This window comes from Sardina pilchardus, chromosome 20, assembly GCF_963854185.1.
Source record: "Sardina pilchardus chromosome 20, fSarPil1.1, whole genome shotgun sequence".
In the NCBI taxonomy this organism is placed as follows: domain Eukaryota; kingdom Metazoa; phylum Chordata; class Actinopteri; order Clupeiformes; family Clupeidae; genus Sardina; species Sardina pilchardus.
This window is the reverse complement of record NC_085013.1, coordinates 16,274,673-16,291,559: the sequence shown is the minus strand read 5'-3', so window position 1 is coordinate 16,291,559 and position 16,887 is coordinate 16,274,673. Positions and strand designations below refer to the sequence as shown.

General features: G+C 42.9%; 1 long non-coding RNA gene across 1 annotated transcript in view; it reads right to left on the bottom strand.

The window, feature by feature from the left end:
* Positions 1 to 16,887, bottom strand: part of LOC134067666 (uncharacterized) — a 40,788-nt gene that overhangs the window by 2,579 nt on the left and 21,322 nt on the right. The window lies entirely within an intron of this gene.

Sequence of the window (16,887 nt, the reverse complement as noted above, 5' to 3'; positions counted from 1 at the left end):
GCAGTGCTGTTTGCATTTGTAAAATACAGCTGATGAATTGAAATGCAGGACCTGCAATTATTGTCAGCACAATGCCTTAAAAAACCTGCTGACTTGTAGATTAATGGGCACAAAGCAGGGTGAGGTCCCGTCATTATGCTCCAAGCACTGGCAGGATCTGCAGGCACTGGACAATGCAGACAATGGTAGGAACAAAGTGCCAACGTTTTCACTATGCATTGTATTAAAAAAAGAGAAGTGATGTTAGACCACACGTTAGAGAAAGAAAAAGAAACAGACAGGCACAGGTCTTCTCAACTTAGCAGCCCTCCCACCCCTTATTGTTGTTGACAGTCAACTGCTTTTGTGATGCTAGCTTTCAACAATATACTGGAAACACTTCTAAATGGAATATCGACATGAGCTTGAACACTTGTATTAAAACTGATTATACCTCTTGCGCAAATATGTAATCAGAAAACTGTACCTGTTTTAGTCACTTCCTTTTATCGTAATGCTCAGTGACACTGTTGACCCAGAGACAGTCAAAGCAGCATCCATTTTAGATAATGAAATGGGCACAGGGGCTTAGTTTGGAAACACTGGGCAGTGGAGAGAGCTAAGAAAATCTACTATGTTTTAAAAGCAGTCATGTCATTCATAACTTTGCACCAGACTAAGCGTGAAAACCACTCAAATAATACTCAAATACTCAATACTCAGTCTGTAGTGTCAGTTTGAGCTGCCTCAAATGATCATTTAGAGTGTGTGTGTGTGTGTGTGTGTGTGTGTGTGTGTGTTTGAAGGGGAGATAACCAACAAGCTGTCTGTGCCTCGAATCATAAACACCAGCAAATTGTTTTAAGGAGATAGCACAAAATTAAGTCAGATCGTTTCAGCATATACTCCCAGTGATTTCAGCTCGTCATTAAGTGCAGTCCTCTTTGACAAAAAGGCTTCATTCTCTTCACTGGAACTACATTGCAACCGCAATACGAATGATCAGAGTGTCATCATTGCATTTCCAAATGGTGACAGCTATGCATTAACTGTGAGGTTTTTATTTTCTACTTTTGTTCATGTCATTCAGTATCACAGTGGCGGAGAATTAAGTCTTTTAAAAAGACAAAAGGCATTTTTAGAACAAATTTTTGTGTGCTGAAATTTCCCTTGAACTCCCAAGGTTGAAATTTGCAGAAGGATCTGATATTTAATACAGGATAATTTTCTCATATTATGAAAGGTAGCACAGAAGCAATATTGTGTGTGTGTGTGTGTGTGTGTGTGTGTGTGTGTGTGTGTGTAAGCAGGAGAGAGAGAGAAAGAGAGATACTGCAGTTTATCTGTATACAAGAGAAAAACAACTCATCCCTTTCATAGATGACATATTTTATACCCTTTATTTGGTTTCTCTCACTGTTGTACAGTTTAGATTTTTATTTGAAATTGCATTGTGTTGAATCAACAGAATATAAGTATGTGATGTTGAATAGACTTATGTTGTCACCATTCCTGTAGTCTCTTCTTGAGAGTATTAGGACATAGAAGGTTAGAATTCAACTTGGCAGTTCAGCCATTTTTCCTGAAGAGCTCAGTAGCAATTGCCTGATTCAAATCGGTCCTTTAACCAAACAGAGATGGTCGAGCACCAGAGGTGTCAAGATTATATTTTGTCCAACTTCACACTGCTTGTGATTTGAAGGTCCTGCAACCACTCTCTGGTCCCCTGTGACTGTATTTCTGAGAGGAAATATTGTGTCTGCTTGCTATGTTCCAGTTTGGGTTGTGGGTTGGATTGGTGTGCTGTGTGTGAGTCCAGGGCATCTCATGTGTTTTAGTTTTACATTGAAAGGCACAGCCAGAGCTGAGCTCTTTATTCCATACATCCCCTTGTGATGTTTCTTCTTTGATTTGAGAGGGGGAGGCCAACTTTCTTGAATAATCTTGAATCTTTCTGTGTTGTATGTTATTATTTTTTTGATTGAAGTGTTACCCAGTGTACTGCACCCATAATTTTATGGAGGCTTCCACAAAAGATATCCACACTAAACTATAGACGCTAATTTAAAGCAAATGATTTTGATGTAAACATTTCACTGTGACACAGTCAGGATTGAACTACTTTCAGCACACTGATATTTACCATTTCCAGGGTGGAATTGCTATTCTGTTTAGATGGAAGAATTTCATTGTAGTCACATTGTCACAAAGTAAACTCCCATGGGTTCAAGCTCTCAACCTGTGAACAAGTGAACACCCAGTTGGAGTGTCTTTTCTTTTTGTTAAAGAGGTGTAATAGTGATCTGGTTATGGTCTCTTTAACTGTTTTGGCCAACTCCAGTAGAAGTGACTGATATGTTCCATAACAAAGGGACAGCTAGAAAATACTGGTATGGGGGTAAAATGTGTACATTGTTATTATTATTATTATTATTATTTTTCCGTTCTTTCTTTTGAGGGCAGGTTTAAGGGATGGGGTGGGGGGTGGGGGGGGGGAGGGTGATCACATGTATATGGATACGTGTTTCTCAATTTTTCCACTCTTTGTAAATGTTTGAGCTATATTCCTACAGGGTCCTGTGTCCCTTAGAGCGTTTTTAAACTGAACTCACCCTGGTTGGGATGTGTGTAAATAGAACCCCAGAGTGAAAAACTACTGCCTTTCTTCTCCCATTAGCAATATGATGTAAATAGCATTGTTACGCTTTTTTTGTATTAAAAGAATTGTTTGATTCTAGTAAAAGTAATTCCAGCTGACGTTTCATGACACAGTATCTTTGATGCATATATAAGAAGAATAAAAAAAATACATGAATTATTTGACCTGTACACATACATAGGTAACAAGTTGCATTGTGGATTTTTGTTGTCAATTCGTCTTGCAGAATTTTCATAATTTATTGGTTTAATTTATCCTAATTTATTTGGTGAAGATGTACAATTTTGTTCTTTCAAGGACATACTGTAATATTATTTGGTAGAATCAAACACTACGATGCTCTACTCAGTAGAGGAGAGAAAAAACAAAGCACTGGAAATGTGAGTAGCCAATGGAATACCATGATCTGCTGTTCAAGAGGAAACTTGACATCTGTGGAAAAAAAGGAGTATGTAAAAAAAAAAGTTTTCTTCTGTTTTGTTTGGAAGGTAAAAAAATGAGTTTCTTTTGTGTGTTTGCGTTTTTTTCTTTTTCAAATTCTTCAATCAAATCTTTACCTTTGCTTTGTACCACCTACACAATACAGTAGTTGAATTGCCTGGTGTGCCTTCCATCTTCTATGAACTGAATGTATGTGCAGTACATATGCAAGCTTGTGCAAAATAAAAACAAAGTCCAATCTGTTGGTCCTCAGAAGTCTGTTACAAATCTACGCTATTTTAAACAGTTGGTATCGCTCACACTCAAACATGCAAACATGGTATTCTCATACATTCAGATGCAGAGACAGTCGCAGAAACACAGAAACACACACACACACACACACACACACACACACACACACACACACACACACACATACCTACACCTAATTAGGTTATTTTCTGATTTAAATATGAATGTGTTATGGAGTACTGGAACAGCTCTCTATAATACAGTACATCTTCACAATAAGCCAGTGGAACTGACAGAAGCCTTCAAAGCTTGGCAGCACACAAATCATCATATACTTATGTGACAGTTTGTGTCGTCAACATGATATAAAAAGAGTTTTAAACATATTCACACACACACACGCATACACACGTTCACAAACACGCACCCACGCACACTAACACACACACACACACACTGATCCTTCCACATTCATGCACTCATGAATAAATAAACACACGCACACACTCACCCTTACTATTTGGTCAGATTCACAAAGAAAGTCCTCAGATATGAAAAGGTGAGCAGGGAGTGGGGTGTGTGTGTGTGTGTGTGTGTGTGTGTGTGTGTGTGTGTGTGTGTGTGAGGAGGGGGGGATAGGGCAGGCTGAGGAGCAGCGAGGGGCCTTTGTGACGGTGGGGCCGCGGTGGGATTGGCCGAGCGGCGCTGTAATTTATAGTCTGATACAAAGAGGCACTTTAGCGCGGCGGGCAGGCACTCGCTCAGTAGCAGTGGCAGCGGCCACTACAGTAGTGCAGCAGCAGCAGCAGCAACAGCAGCACTAGCAGTGATAGTGTTGCCGAACAGGAGGTGAGGTCACCCGGCCCCGTAATGACGGGGGCAAACCCCCCACCCCACCCCCACCCGTGTCCACCTACAACCCTTCCAACCGTCCCCCCAACCAACCCCCTTCTGTTTGATTTCATCGCCGGCCGGCTTTTCAGAAACCACATCTTAACAGCACAACAATAAAACAGCTGTGTTTGTGTTGGCTCGGTCATTGTTGAATTTTTTTTTAAACCATCATCTCCATCCTCTCTCTCTCTCTCTCTCTCTCTCCTGCCCCCCTCCACCCACACCACCACCCCACCCTCCCCCAAAGAGATAGTATTGCTTTGTTTGTTCCAGTTTAAAGAAAAGGGAAAAAATCACCTTTTAACATATGTACTCTGAGTAAGAAGAAAATGAATAAAGACATGGTGTCTAGACATGCACAGAAGAACAGAAGGAATAAAGCTAACTGAATTATTTACCACCTGAGATACTTTAGCATTTCGATTTCTATTTAGCCTGTTTACCGTCCTCACATGTTGATGTGGTTTAACCAGAGGGGTCGCATTTTAGATTAGCGCTATCACACACACTACCCCTGCAGAGCAGCCCCGAAATCTCCCTCAGAATTCCTGTGTCAGATCAAAGAGTTCAGTCTTAATTGCGCTTTAAAAAATGAAAATAACTGTGCCATGCGTGACCTTGTCTTTGTGCGAGAAGACAATGACCCCCATCATTTCTTCTGGCAGTGGAGACGACTGCAGATGCTGGTGCATCTGTTTGAAACAGACATAATCACTGCGGAGGCAGAGGGCAATGAACACATAGCCTGCACATTTAAAGGCAAAAAAGAAGGAAACAGACACACACACACACACACACACACACACACACACACACACGCACGCATACACACACACACACACCTCACTTTCAATATCGAGAGGGGAAAAGCAAACCAAAGAGCTCTGTTGTAGATGAATGGCATGACTAAAAAGCAAAGATGTCTCTTTTAGCTTTAGGTAATTTGTTTGCGTGTTCAGCACCGCCCATGCATGCTGAGCAGTCTTCTATCGCTAGCTTCGTCTTTAAAAAAAGGAAGGAGAGACGGAGGAGAGGAGGAGAAGAAGGGAAAGGGGTGTGTGTGGGGGGAGAAACACACCCCTGGTGCCACCTGAATCCCCCAGCCCTGGACAGACAGCTCCTTGCGGTTGGGCTGAAGCAGCATCTTTGCATTACACCGGCAGTCTGCTTCATAATCAAATACCATCTGTCCCTGCAGCTGAACCTGTTTTTAACATCTGTGCTTTCTGGTCTTAACAAAGCTTTAAAAACCAATTCACAACTTTCACAGCTCACTGGCTAGATGTGTATATTTACTACCTTTAACACATCTTTCTGCTACTTTTATGGGCCCCTGTTCTGCCTCAACTGGGGGGGGGGGGGGGGGAGGGGGCGGAGGGGGGGTGCTGGTGGGATGATATTGCCTTGCTCAAGTACCAATTGTCCTGCCATGAGTAGCCAAGTGCAGAGAGGCGCTACGAACCCAGGCACAGAGGGGAGAGAGGGGGAGAGAGAGAAAATGAGAGAGAAAGAAAAAGAGAGAGCAGGAGAGAGACAGCCAGAGAGAGAGAGAGAGACACAGAGGCAATGGCAGGGTGAAGGACCAAGAGAGAGACAGGCCCGATGAAAAGAGGTAAAGAGATAGAGATGAAGGGAATAAGGGGGAGGGAGGAGAGAGAGAGAAAGAGAGAGAGAGAGAGAACTGGGAAGAAGCATGACCACAAGTAGAACAGCTACCTTTCTCTTTTTTATTTCATTTTTCTCCTCCATTGCCAGTGCCATCCTCCTGCCACTGAGAAGCCCCCGAAGTTGATCATGCACAAAGCCCTATTACACCAAATGACACTGCCTGCAGAATGGCAACCAGGGGGAGAATCAGCAACATGGCCGCTACGCCGCTGAAGTGTGGCTCTGAGCAAATGGTGGAGTTAAAAAGGTCCCTGGGAGGACACACATACACATACACACACACCACCACCACACAGACAGAGACACGGTCACACACACACTCACACACACACACACACACACACACACACACACACACACACACACACACACACACACACACACACACACACACACACACACACACACACACACACACACACACACACACACACTGCTGTCGCCTCACACATGCTGAGGAATTTCCAAGTGTGTTCTCCCTGAACTTCAGACCAATTTGACACCAGATGTTAGTCGGTATGCTTGCACAGACACCAGAAACATGATGTTAGATTTTTAATTTGGCAAAGACTGATAGAGCTTAGGGTTAGGAGAGAAGGCTGGTTTGCATATAAAGTATTTTGTATAGAGTACCTCAGAAACATGTTTAGTATGTTTAGTTTTCTTTCAACTAATACTTATATCACAGTCAATACATATAAGACAAAACTGTATATATTTTGTACTCAAATTTATAGCTTAAAATATTTGAGGCTTTACTTCCCATCTCTACATGGTGTAATACATTTACGTTACATTTGGGACTATAAGTGATAGACATAAGAGGACAGCTGAGTTTGGTTAGTGTAAAGTGCACCCAATGGCTGAGGGAGTTTTGTTGTTTATCATGGTCACCTCATGGTTTTAAATAGCTGTCCGACTGATAGAAACAAAAGCATCTGTGTATTAAATGACTTAGTGACACCTAGTGGTTGTAATGTGAGTCATGTTCCGGACACATTGCAAGTCCCCACTTTAACCACAATGGGCAATCTGAGTGTGTTTGTGTGTGTGTGTGTGTGTGTGTGTGTGTGTGTGTGTGTGTTTGTATTAGGGTGAGGTGTTTGTGTGTGTGTGTAGTAAGATTGGGCTGGGAGGCTAGCAAACCACCAGCTTGTAATTAATTAATTAACTGCAGCCTAAGATCATTAAAAACGGCCAACGGAGGCTTTCAAGTCCACAAGGGTTTTCAGTTTGTCAACAGACCTAAGAGAGACACACAGTTTTTGTGTGTGTGTGAGAGAGATAGACAGAGAGAGAGATAGACAGACAGACAGAGAGAGACAGAGGGAGAGAGAGGGGGGGAGAAAAAGTCAGGGAATATAGCCACCAGCTCTTTCCTTTCAACTCGCTTCTATGGCCCTTCCAAGTCCTTTAAAATTTGCATTCACAGAGTAGCACGGTGGGGCTGTCTTGTATCGCACCTACTCATATTTAATCATTCGTCTCTGTGTGGTTTCTCCTCTCCGGGCTCTTATGTTGATGTCTGTGTATGAAGAGTGTGTGTGCATGCCCAGGAAGAGGCTAAACACACACAGTATGGAGTCGTTTTTTGTCCCCTCGAGCCCCTTGGCCTCCAAGTTGGAAATAGCAGGGAACGAGCGAGCAGCAGTCCAGCCCATGTTTGTTTCACGTTCAAAGTGCTGTTTGTTCAGTGGCAAAAGCCCTTGGATTCACAGTCAAGTCCTTTGTCCTGGGGACTTGTTCACTGAAACATACTCTCAATGAAAACATAGTTTAAACTCCTCAAGAGTTTGTATTGCTCTGTATTCAACAGAAGCAAGGAACAAATCCACAATAGCACAAAAGAAATATGGACAAACAAATGATTAGGCTACTAAATATGCAGTTTACGCTCTCTCTTGAAGTTCTGAGGGTGAATCTCTGAAAGAGGTTTTGAGTGAGTTTTGACACGCAAACCCCACTGAAACCATACGATCTAATGCATTAAATGATTTTTAAATGTCATTGACAAGACTTTCTCAGAGTCCTTCTGAATGTTCTTAGAAGGTACTGGCGACAGCTTCAACTTTCATCCAAGACTCATACAACTTTAATTTTGCTCTCATTACCAGATCTCTCCACACTGTAGAACACTGAAGCAGACCATTGCTGTGCTCGATGACTTGAGCGGTGCTCCAGGAATCCAATCTCATTTGGAGATTCTTCTCAGAGCCTTGAGTAGGCCTCTGAGGGGGACGAGACAAGTGCATGCCGGTAGCAAATGGCAAGAGGATCAAGTGAGGAGTGGAGATGTAAAGAGTGCCCATCCAACAATCCTTTCAATTACCATCTTCAGCATTGAGTTACGGCTCCTCGTGTAAAACAAGATCCAAGCAAGGACTATTGAACAAGACAGGCTGTGGCATGTCTGGGGGTGGGGGGGGGGGGGGGGGGTGGGGGGGTGCTCAACGGTGAAATCCCTGTGAGTTCACCATTTAAAAATAGCCTCTGATTGAAGAAGCAATGTTGCAGGACTGAGTGAAAAGATAAAAACAAACTGGTTTGTAAAATGCCACGCTCAATGGCTTTGGTTTGCTCACACACTTTTTGGAGAGAGTGGTGGGGAAAGGCCTCAGGAGGTTTATTTTCCTCATCAAGAAAATCAATTTCAGCTCCCTTAAAATAATACAGTCTTGGGGTTCACAAACAGACTCTTTTTAAAAAATTGTTTCATCTTCCCGGAAAAGAATTGGAAGCAAAGAGGATCAGCCAGAGAATGCAGGAGATTTATAATCTACCGAGCTCACATGTCAACCATCGCTCAGTAATTCCAAATAAATTGAGGCTTTACATATTTAAGATTAAACAGTTGAAGAGTACTCTTGTAGGAAAATGTTATTAGAGAGTTATGATATATTCAGCTTAAGTCTGCTTTGAGGGTAAGTGACTATTACCCGGCTGCCAAGGTAGGGTGGCTTATCATCATCACAAGTGAAACATGGGCACTTGTGCCCAGATATTTGGCTTTAGTGCACAGCATCCACCTCAGGGTCGCCCTGGCATCCAGTGAGAATGGGTCCGCATACAAGGCATGCACCAAGAAGAGCCAAAGTGCAAGGATCATTTTAGTGAGATTTCAGAAACTTGACCCCTAAAATGACTCTTCTATATACTGCTATAGCAAATCAGTAATGGTCTAATTTTCAAGTCTTCAAGCAATGCATGACAAATGTGAAACATAAACACTCATTTCCATGCCTAAGAAACTTTAAGCACTGTATTTTGATGGATGTTGATGGAGGGGATTGGGAAAATCTTCCCTACCTGGGTAGACACTAGGAGGGCGGAGGGTGGAGGGGGCGGGGTGCCAGTGGATTGAGATGGCAGATACTAATCCATGTCCTACAGGCTCTCTCAGAGCCCACTCAGGCCGTGCCAGTGACTTTGACAATCTCCTTCAGGATTTTCAATGCCTCAATCAAATATATCTGAAATCTTCTTAGTTCCAGGGCTAAAAAGATTAATTTCTTTTTAACCTTCCAGGATATTACATACAATACCTTACAGTGGGAAGGATTACGGCTGCCGGACCTGCTTTCTTCTTAGTGCATTATATCTGGAGATGAATTTGCTTCCACTGTGTACAACCAAAGAGTGGAATTTGAGGCCAAGGCAGCAGCTTCCTGTTTTACAAGGCTTACAACAACAGTGGTATCTATTACTTATCATGACAGCATACCACTCGTGATGTGAGAAGATTCTTTATCATTCACAGCACCACTAGGAGATAACGATGAAATAATTAAGGCCATTCATCATGGCAAGTCGTGGCATGCACTTTCCTTGCATTGCCCAAAACGTCAATGTCCAGCCTCTGCAACTACAACTACAACTTCCCATTTCGGATGTCCAGCTACTTTGCAACCACCCCAGTCAAATTCACACTAGATTTACACAGGCACACACTGCTTGACCAGGGGGAATTTTTAGTTTCGCAGCCTGCTGAGTGACGGTGGGCACAGCCACTGCGAGCCGCCTCCATTCCCTAAATGAAGTGTGAAGGGAGCGAGACGCTGGGCGCGTAAGCCACAAGACAAGAGGCATGACGGCCCCGACAGCTGTGTGGGGCTACGCTGCCTCGCCTCGCCTCGCCTGGGCTCTCTAAGCCACTCCTGCACTGTTAGGCCATTGTTGCGAGCAGGGCCAAGGAATTTCATTTATCATGAAATGGATACCGCTCCTAGAACTCGCCTCCTCGGTACTTCACTATAAATAACCATCCCTTTCTCGCTGCGTAGCGGAGGACAATATCACCCGGCTATTGTCTCTAATGTCTGGGGAGGGTTAGAGAGAGGTTGAGGTGGGGTGGGGGATTGGAAAAAGGGGGTAGTGGGTGGGCGTTGGGTGTAAGCAGATGAGCTTTACATTGTTCTGTCTGCTTGTTTGTGTTGCATTGTTTTTTGTTGTTTTTTCCAAAGTCCACTATATGTCCTCCCTGTCTGCCTGCCTGCTTTAACAAGCAAATTAATGTAGCGCTGCTGCAACATCGAACTAAAGCACGGCAAGCCCCACAGGTAGGCGATGGCAGCCATCTGTCCCGTTTTAACTCAAATCAGCGAGAATCGAGTCGGGAACAATTACGTCAAGCAGAAAGAAAAAAAGCAAAAAAACAGGGGGTTCGAGAACACGGGCGAACGCACGGGCGGTGTGGAAACCGGCGGATCAAAGTGTGCTTTGGAGAAGCAGATCATGGAGGCATGAGTCAGATGACACAAGTGTTATCTTTGAGAAGGGACTCGTTCTGGAATCCGCGGCTCGTTCCTCGGCTGCCCTTGCCAAGATTGTCGGAATAGACAATGCGTATCAGGCCAGGTACTCAACAGCTGTCGGCCAACAATAAATGAAAGGGCAGAAGCATCCATGGAAGAAGTTACTGCATATGCCGTTTAGTCACCCCCCCACCCCCAAGCACCAGTTGTTGCCTGGGCTACGTTGACCAAGTCCAATTTAGTATGGCTATTGAGGGAGACAGAGAATTCACCAGAGAATCTCTCTCTCTCTTTGTCTCTCTCTCTTCCCTTCATCCCTCTCTCTCTCACACACACTCATTCAAAGACACATGCAGACGCACGCAAACACGTCCACTCTCTCCCTCCCTCTCTCTCCTTTCCAGAACAGTATGCTACTTGGGATGCCAGCAAGATCTTGCTTGTCAGAAACACACACACACACACCATAAATAAGACAATGACACACGGCTCCCCTTGAGAAGAATGAGTGTCTGGGGACATCAAAGAGGTCAGCTGAAGGATCCTCTCCTTTGCCAGAGCCACACAGACACGGAAACACCACAAGGACATGCCAGTTGCTTCCATGCCTCACCACAACTGTCAATCTACATCAAAGTTTAGACATGATATATATCACCTTTTATTCCCTTTGTTGCGAGGGCAGGCATCTTTCTTTCACCCTGTCCTCTGTATGAAAAAAAATAAGAGCAGCAAGACTTTGCTTGCATGCTGTTTAGGAGCATTAAAGTCATTTCTCAGGTGTATAAAAGCAGGAGGCTGACATCTGGTTAATACTTGGCGGCTGAGGACAATGGTAGCGTATGACAAAGGAAATTGCCGCGTCCCCACACACTTATTTGCTTTATCTAGTAGCCTCTGTTCCTCCTCCCAAGACCCTTAATGGAGGCCGAGAGCACATATTGCCTGGTGAGAGCAGCTTTTTACGCGCAGGATGCTGCCAGGAATCCGCCCACGGCACTCCGCCGGTGTTGAAGAGGTTAATTGGCATTGTGATAATGGATGGAAGGAGAGAGGGAGAGGGAGAGGGAGAGGGAGAGAGAGAGGGGGGAGAGGGAGGGAGAGACGGCGAGAGAGAGAGAGAGAGAGAGAGAGAGAGGAGAGTGAGAGAAAAGAGCACTTTTTCGAGAGAGGGAATTACACTAAACGACTTCCTTCTCCCCCCGCAGCGAGGTCTCAGAACCCGCGCTGAATGGAGCGCATTAGCCCACCCAGGCTCGTGGAGAACTCCGGCGCGGTACCGGCACCAGACTCCAACCAGAGCTGTTCTAGAGTCAGCCGCAGGAATTACCAAATCTGTCTGCTGGAGAAGGGAAAAAAATGTGCCTTGTTAGAGTACGGTACTGTGTGACAGGTTTAACAAGCGAAAGTGATTTCAGAGTTGATGATCAGACACATTAATCAAAATAGGACGGCCTCTTCCCACCGCGCGCTCCGCATTTTGCTCTCGAAAGCCTCTTTCCAGTCTTGAGATACTGACGAGGCTGCGAGGACAGAGGTGATGTGATTTAGAGGTTCTGCTGTTGAATTTCTAAAATGGATGGAGTATTATGCTTCAAGGTCCTTGGCCCTGGTTTAGAAACAATTACACTGATAGCATGAAAGTGCTTCTCTTGGAATTGGGAGGCGAATTTTAAGTTATTGACTTCAGCGGAGCTTACAGATACCTTCTGAATGTTCATAATTATGACGAAAGCTTATTGGACCCTAGTAAAGCCCATACATTTGAACCAAACACTGTGCAATATTGCGACTGGACCCACACATCATGCAAACTATCTTTTAAGCATATTCAGTAAAGCAGGACACAGATCAATTGAATTTGCAGGAGGAAAAACTTGAGTGCTGCTCACTCTTATTTTTTTCGCCTTTCATATTAAATTAGATAACTTGCCTTCGAATGACAAGATTGTCTAGAGGCCCAGTAGGAATTGAAAAGAGTGTGCCCTGCAATAGCAATAAGCAAAATGCAGTAAGACCTCAGAGAAATAATATGAAGATGTTCAGCAAATGTAATCCTTCTCCCATGATGAGTGGGCCTTCACCCACGTGTGCTTAATCCTGAAAGAAGCCAAGCCGACCCTCTCTCCTCTCTCTCCCCATCACTTGACAAACAATCTCTTTTTCCTTTCACTAAATCAGGAGATAAGCACACAAGAACATGGACAATTTACCAGCTCTATACCCCCTGGAGCAGATCTGCATTAGATGCATCATGGTACCATATCTATATCACAATTACTAAAAACACCACTACAACTTGGCTGCAACATTACTAGAGCAACCGTCACTGATGGGTAGTGGTTTAAAGAACTAGCATTAGGTATGACATTGAATGACAATGTGTCATTCGGTATGATGAAACAAGAGGAAAGTAACCAGATTAAGGAAAATAAAAGATACTTTTCTACAATATTTATTTATTTCTAATGTTGATCTTGTAAAGCCATAAGTGCCCTCATCCATATGAAACAGGTCACGGCAACATCTGTAAACGGCCATAAAAGAGCATCTGCTTAGAGCACATAATGGCACGCATTTAAACGTCCAGATGTCCCATTTTATCCATATTAATAAAATAATTGTGACAGGGAAATTAAACAAAATTGCTCTCATCAGCTCTCAACAGTGTGATGTTACAGTGTGCGGTGAAATGCTATGTAAAGTTAATATGAAGAAAATCCTCCTACTTTTTATCCAAAAGCTGTCTTAATTACAGCTTCCTTTAGGGATTCATTTGATTCTTTAAAAAAAAACGTAAACCTGCGGTTTCTCACATTTGCTTTAAATGAAGACTGTCAACTGCAGTGTTAGAATCTGTTCTGAGTCGTAGATGTAAGCAGAGGTTGCATCACACCGAGCTAATCCACTGTATTGTGAAGGGCAACTGCAGAGATACAATCTATTGAAGCATTACTAAATTATAGAATGTAACATAAAGGCATTTTGCAGATTTTCAGATAAACCAACTTGAAAGGCACATATTGGTAAGTCAAAACAGGGTGTGTGATGGGGGCACAGAGTAGTCACCTCACCACTGGCTAATGCACCTGTTTGGTTGTAATCAGACTGACAGTTGAAAGCTAAGCCCCACAGTGAAAGCAAAGATTACTGGGGTGACACGTGCCACAAACTTCACACTCTCTGGCCCACTTATTAACCATGGCCCTCAAACTAATCCAAGACAGACAAATGCTCCTCGGCGTGGAGTGTGGGCTCTTTACTTACACAGTGTAAGACCAGTATACAGGTAAATATACCACTATCAAACTGCTCCCCAGCAACACATTTGTAGCCACTTTCAACATCTTCAAGTCCTAAAGCATTGTTGGTGCGCTTTAAATTATCTTTTTAAAAAAATACCATTTAGGCAGGTCGGTCCAACAATGCTTATCCATACACACTATAATCAATCAACACCAAAACTTCCCTATAGAACTACATGCCAAGAATACTATGACAGGTTCAGTGCAGGTTAGAAGAGTAAGAAAAAAGTAGAAGACACCCACACAAAAAGAAAAAAACAAGAGAGCCGGCCAAAAACATCCCACATGAAGATCCAAAGTGAATGAGCTTAGGGCACAACTAAGCCGTGCATGTTTGTCATGGAGAGATTTAAGGGTACAGGACAGCTCTGTCATCTGCACAGATTGCAATATTTTATCATAACCGAGTCTCCTTGAGCACTAAATCTACTTATACATTTTTTTTTCATTCCTTATCATTTTCTTTAATTCAAAATGACAATCTGTACCATCTAATCCATCTTACTTTTTATTAAAAAAAATTATATTCCCATACGCTCTGTCCTCGTGTAGAGAGAAAAATAAGGGAATAAAATGATTTCGGACTTCTGCTCAAGAGGAATGCCAAGCCGCTGGGAGGGGGACAGAGGGGTGGGGTCTCAAAGACCACGGGTCGTTGTTAATCAAGACAAGAAAAATGAAAATGACAGTAATATTCACAAATGCTCCTTTGCCTTGATGGATTTACAAACTAGGGCTAAATCTTTAGATTAGAACGATTGAAAAAATTGAATTAGGTTGGGCAAGTAGGGCAAATGGGTTGGCCAAAGCCTACAGACGCAGATGCGGGTGAAGTCTTAGTATTTATGTGGAGGAATATTATAAAAATGTAGCTGTTGTTCTGATGGGTGGGGGCAGGAGTGGAGGAGAAGGAGGACAGGTCCCCTGCTCCCCTTATGAATCTTGTCTTTAAATCCTAATCCAGCAAAACATAAAACAGCCCTAAGCAGTCCCAAAAGCTTGAACTGTGCAAGTCAGGCTTTACTAATGGTAACATCACGAAGCACAATTGTTCAAAGAAAGACCAGCATGTTTCATATATTCATTTTGTGGAATTTGTTTTAGTTTAGCCTCTTTTGATTAATATTAGCTAACATTGTTACCTGAAAATATTGTGACCCAAGTCATTCGTTTTTACGGATGTCATAGGTTGGTTCTGTTATTAATTTAGGTGATATAGGTGATATAGGTTGGTTCTGTTATTAATTTAAATCACATCATGCATCGCTAAGTTAAGCTAACTCAAAACATATCACATATGTGTACAGCAGTTAGATCCAGTCAAACTATTAATTTCTGTTTGGAAGAGAGTCAACATATGTGGTATCACAGGACATCCACACTGACGTTTTACAGCCAATAATCACTCTGCATTTTGCATCGAATTTTGCAATCATTTTTTTTTGTTGTTCACGAGAGCCTTCGACTGAACCACACAGCTGTGGTTATCCTTTGCAAATCTCACTCTCTGCTTAAACACACTGCGTTTTGTAAAATATCGACTTCCTATGTTTAGGTTTTTCTAATAAACATATTTCTAAGATGTTGATATTTGCTTTCTGAGAACCCTGCTTTAGTTATCTTAGACATCCTCTACTGAACACTGTGTGACATAAATGTTTCACTAATCTTTCACTAATCTTTTCCATCTGTGTTTTGGTTATAATATCTGGGTTCACAAATACTCAGCAGGGAAGTGGATGAAACTAGGTCCAGTTTTTAATTATCAACGTCATTTTTGACATTTGCATTAGGCCAATATTGCACCACCTCTCGCATAGCCAAACATACCATTACCAGATTTGATCATCATTTAGATTCATTTGCTAGTTTCACAAATCAAAATCCCATTTGGAAGCACCCCAGCAGGAAGCGCATAACCAGTCTAGATGGCCCATAAAAAAACACCTGAAATGTGAACACAGCAAATCTGGGCTGATATTTAAATTCAATACAAATCCACCAGGGGGCAGTATAGAGGTGTGTCATAATAAATGCTCATGACAATTGCAACCACCAGAGGGCAGTGCAGGGCAAGGTAAGCTTAGATTTCCTTCTAGTAACAGTAGAAATAGTACTCTAGTTGCATGGTACTTTACACATAACAGGCCCCATGATATATGCTACATACACTTCTGCTTGTTGCTGTTGATTTGAAAACAATGTTGTTGCCTATCATTTACAATTACATACGAAGTTCAGAACCCATCTGCAATCCTGATAAGGACCTGATGATTAAAAGCCCTTTCTCTCAAAATGAAACAGTTTCAATCCTCCAAAACATACAGTGGCAGACACAGCAGATTCGAAGACAATGCAGTCTGGCATTTCAACCTGCTATGGTGATATTATGCTCTAATACAAATCTTTATAACGCACCATCCAATTTAGGTAAGGTTAAGGAAAAAGAGTTTGCTGAATGTCAAATGTCTGCCTGTTTGACTCCTGATGGAGGAGCAGAGGTCATAAGCGAACAAGGATGGACCAGTCAGTGAGGGCGCAAACATGGAGGAGACTGAGGCTGGAGAAGATGTAGTCAGATAACTATATTGTGTGGCGCAGTAATATCCTCACTCTTGCACTTTCAGTTTCACTTTGGAGTGAGGATATCACTGCGCAGTGTCTAAGTGCTCCCAATATTATTCCGCCACACAATATAGTTATCCCTTTTACCTGCTTAGAAATGCACCACGTTTTATTTTGTCCCACCATACTTGGTCGTGTGACTACTCGTTTTCTTTCTCGTTTCTCATTTTACACTTGCAGGTTTCTCTGCAGAGCTTCCCCTACAGCTTTGGCGTATATATTTGACAACACACCTCAATCGGTCAGTCTGCCTTTTCATGAGCATGATCGTGAGGCTGCGAGACTTTCTGTTTGTCAGTGCACCGACCCACCGGCCCAAAGTTGCAAGGGT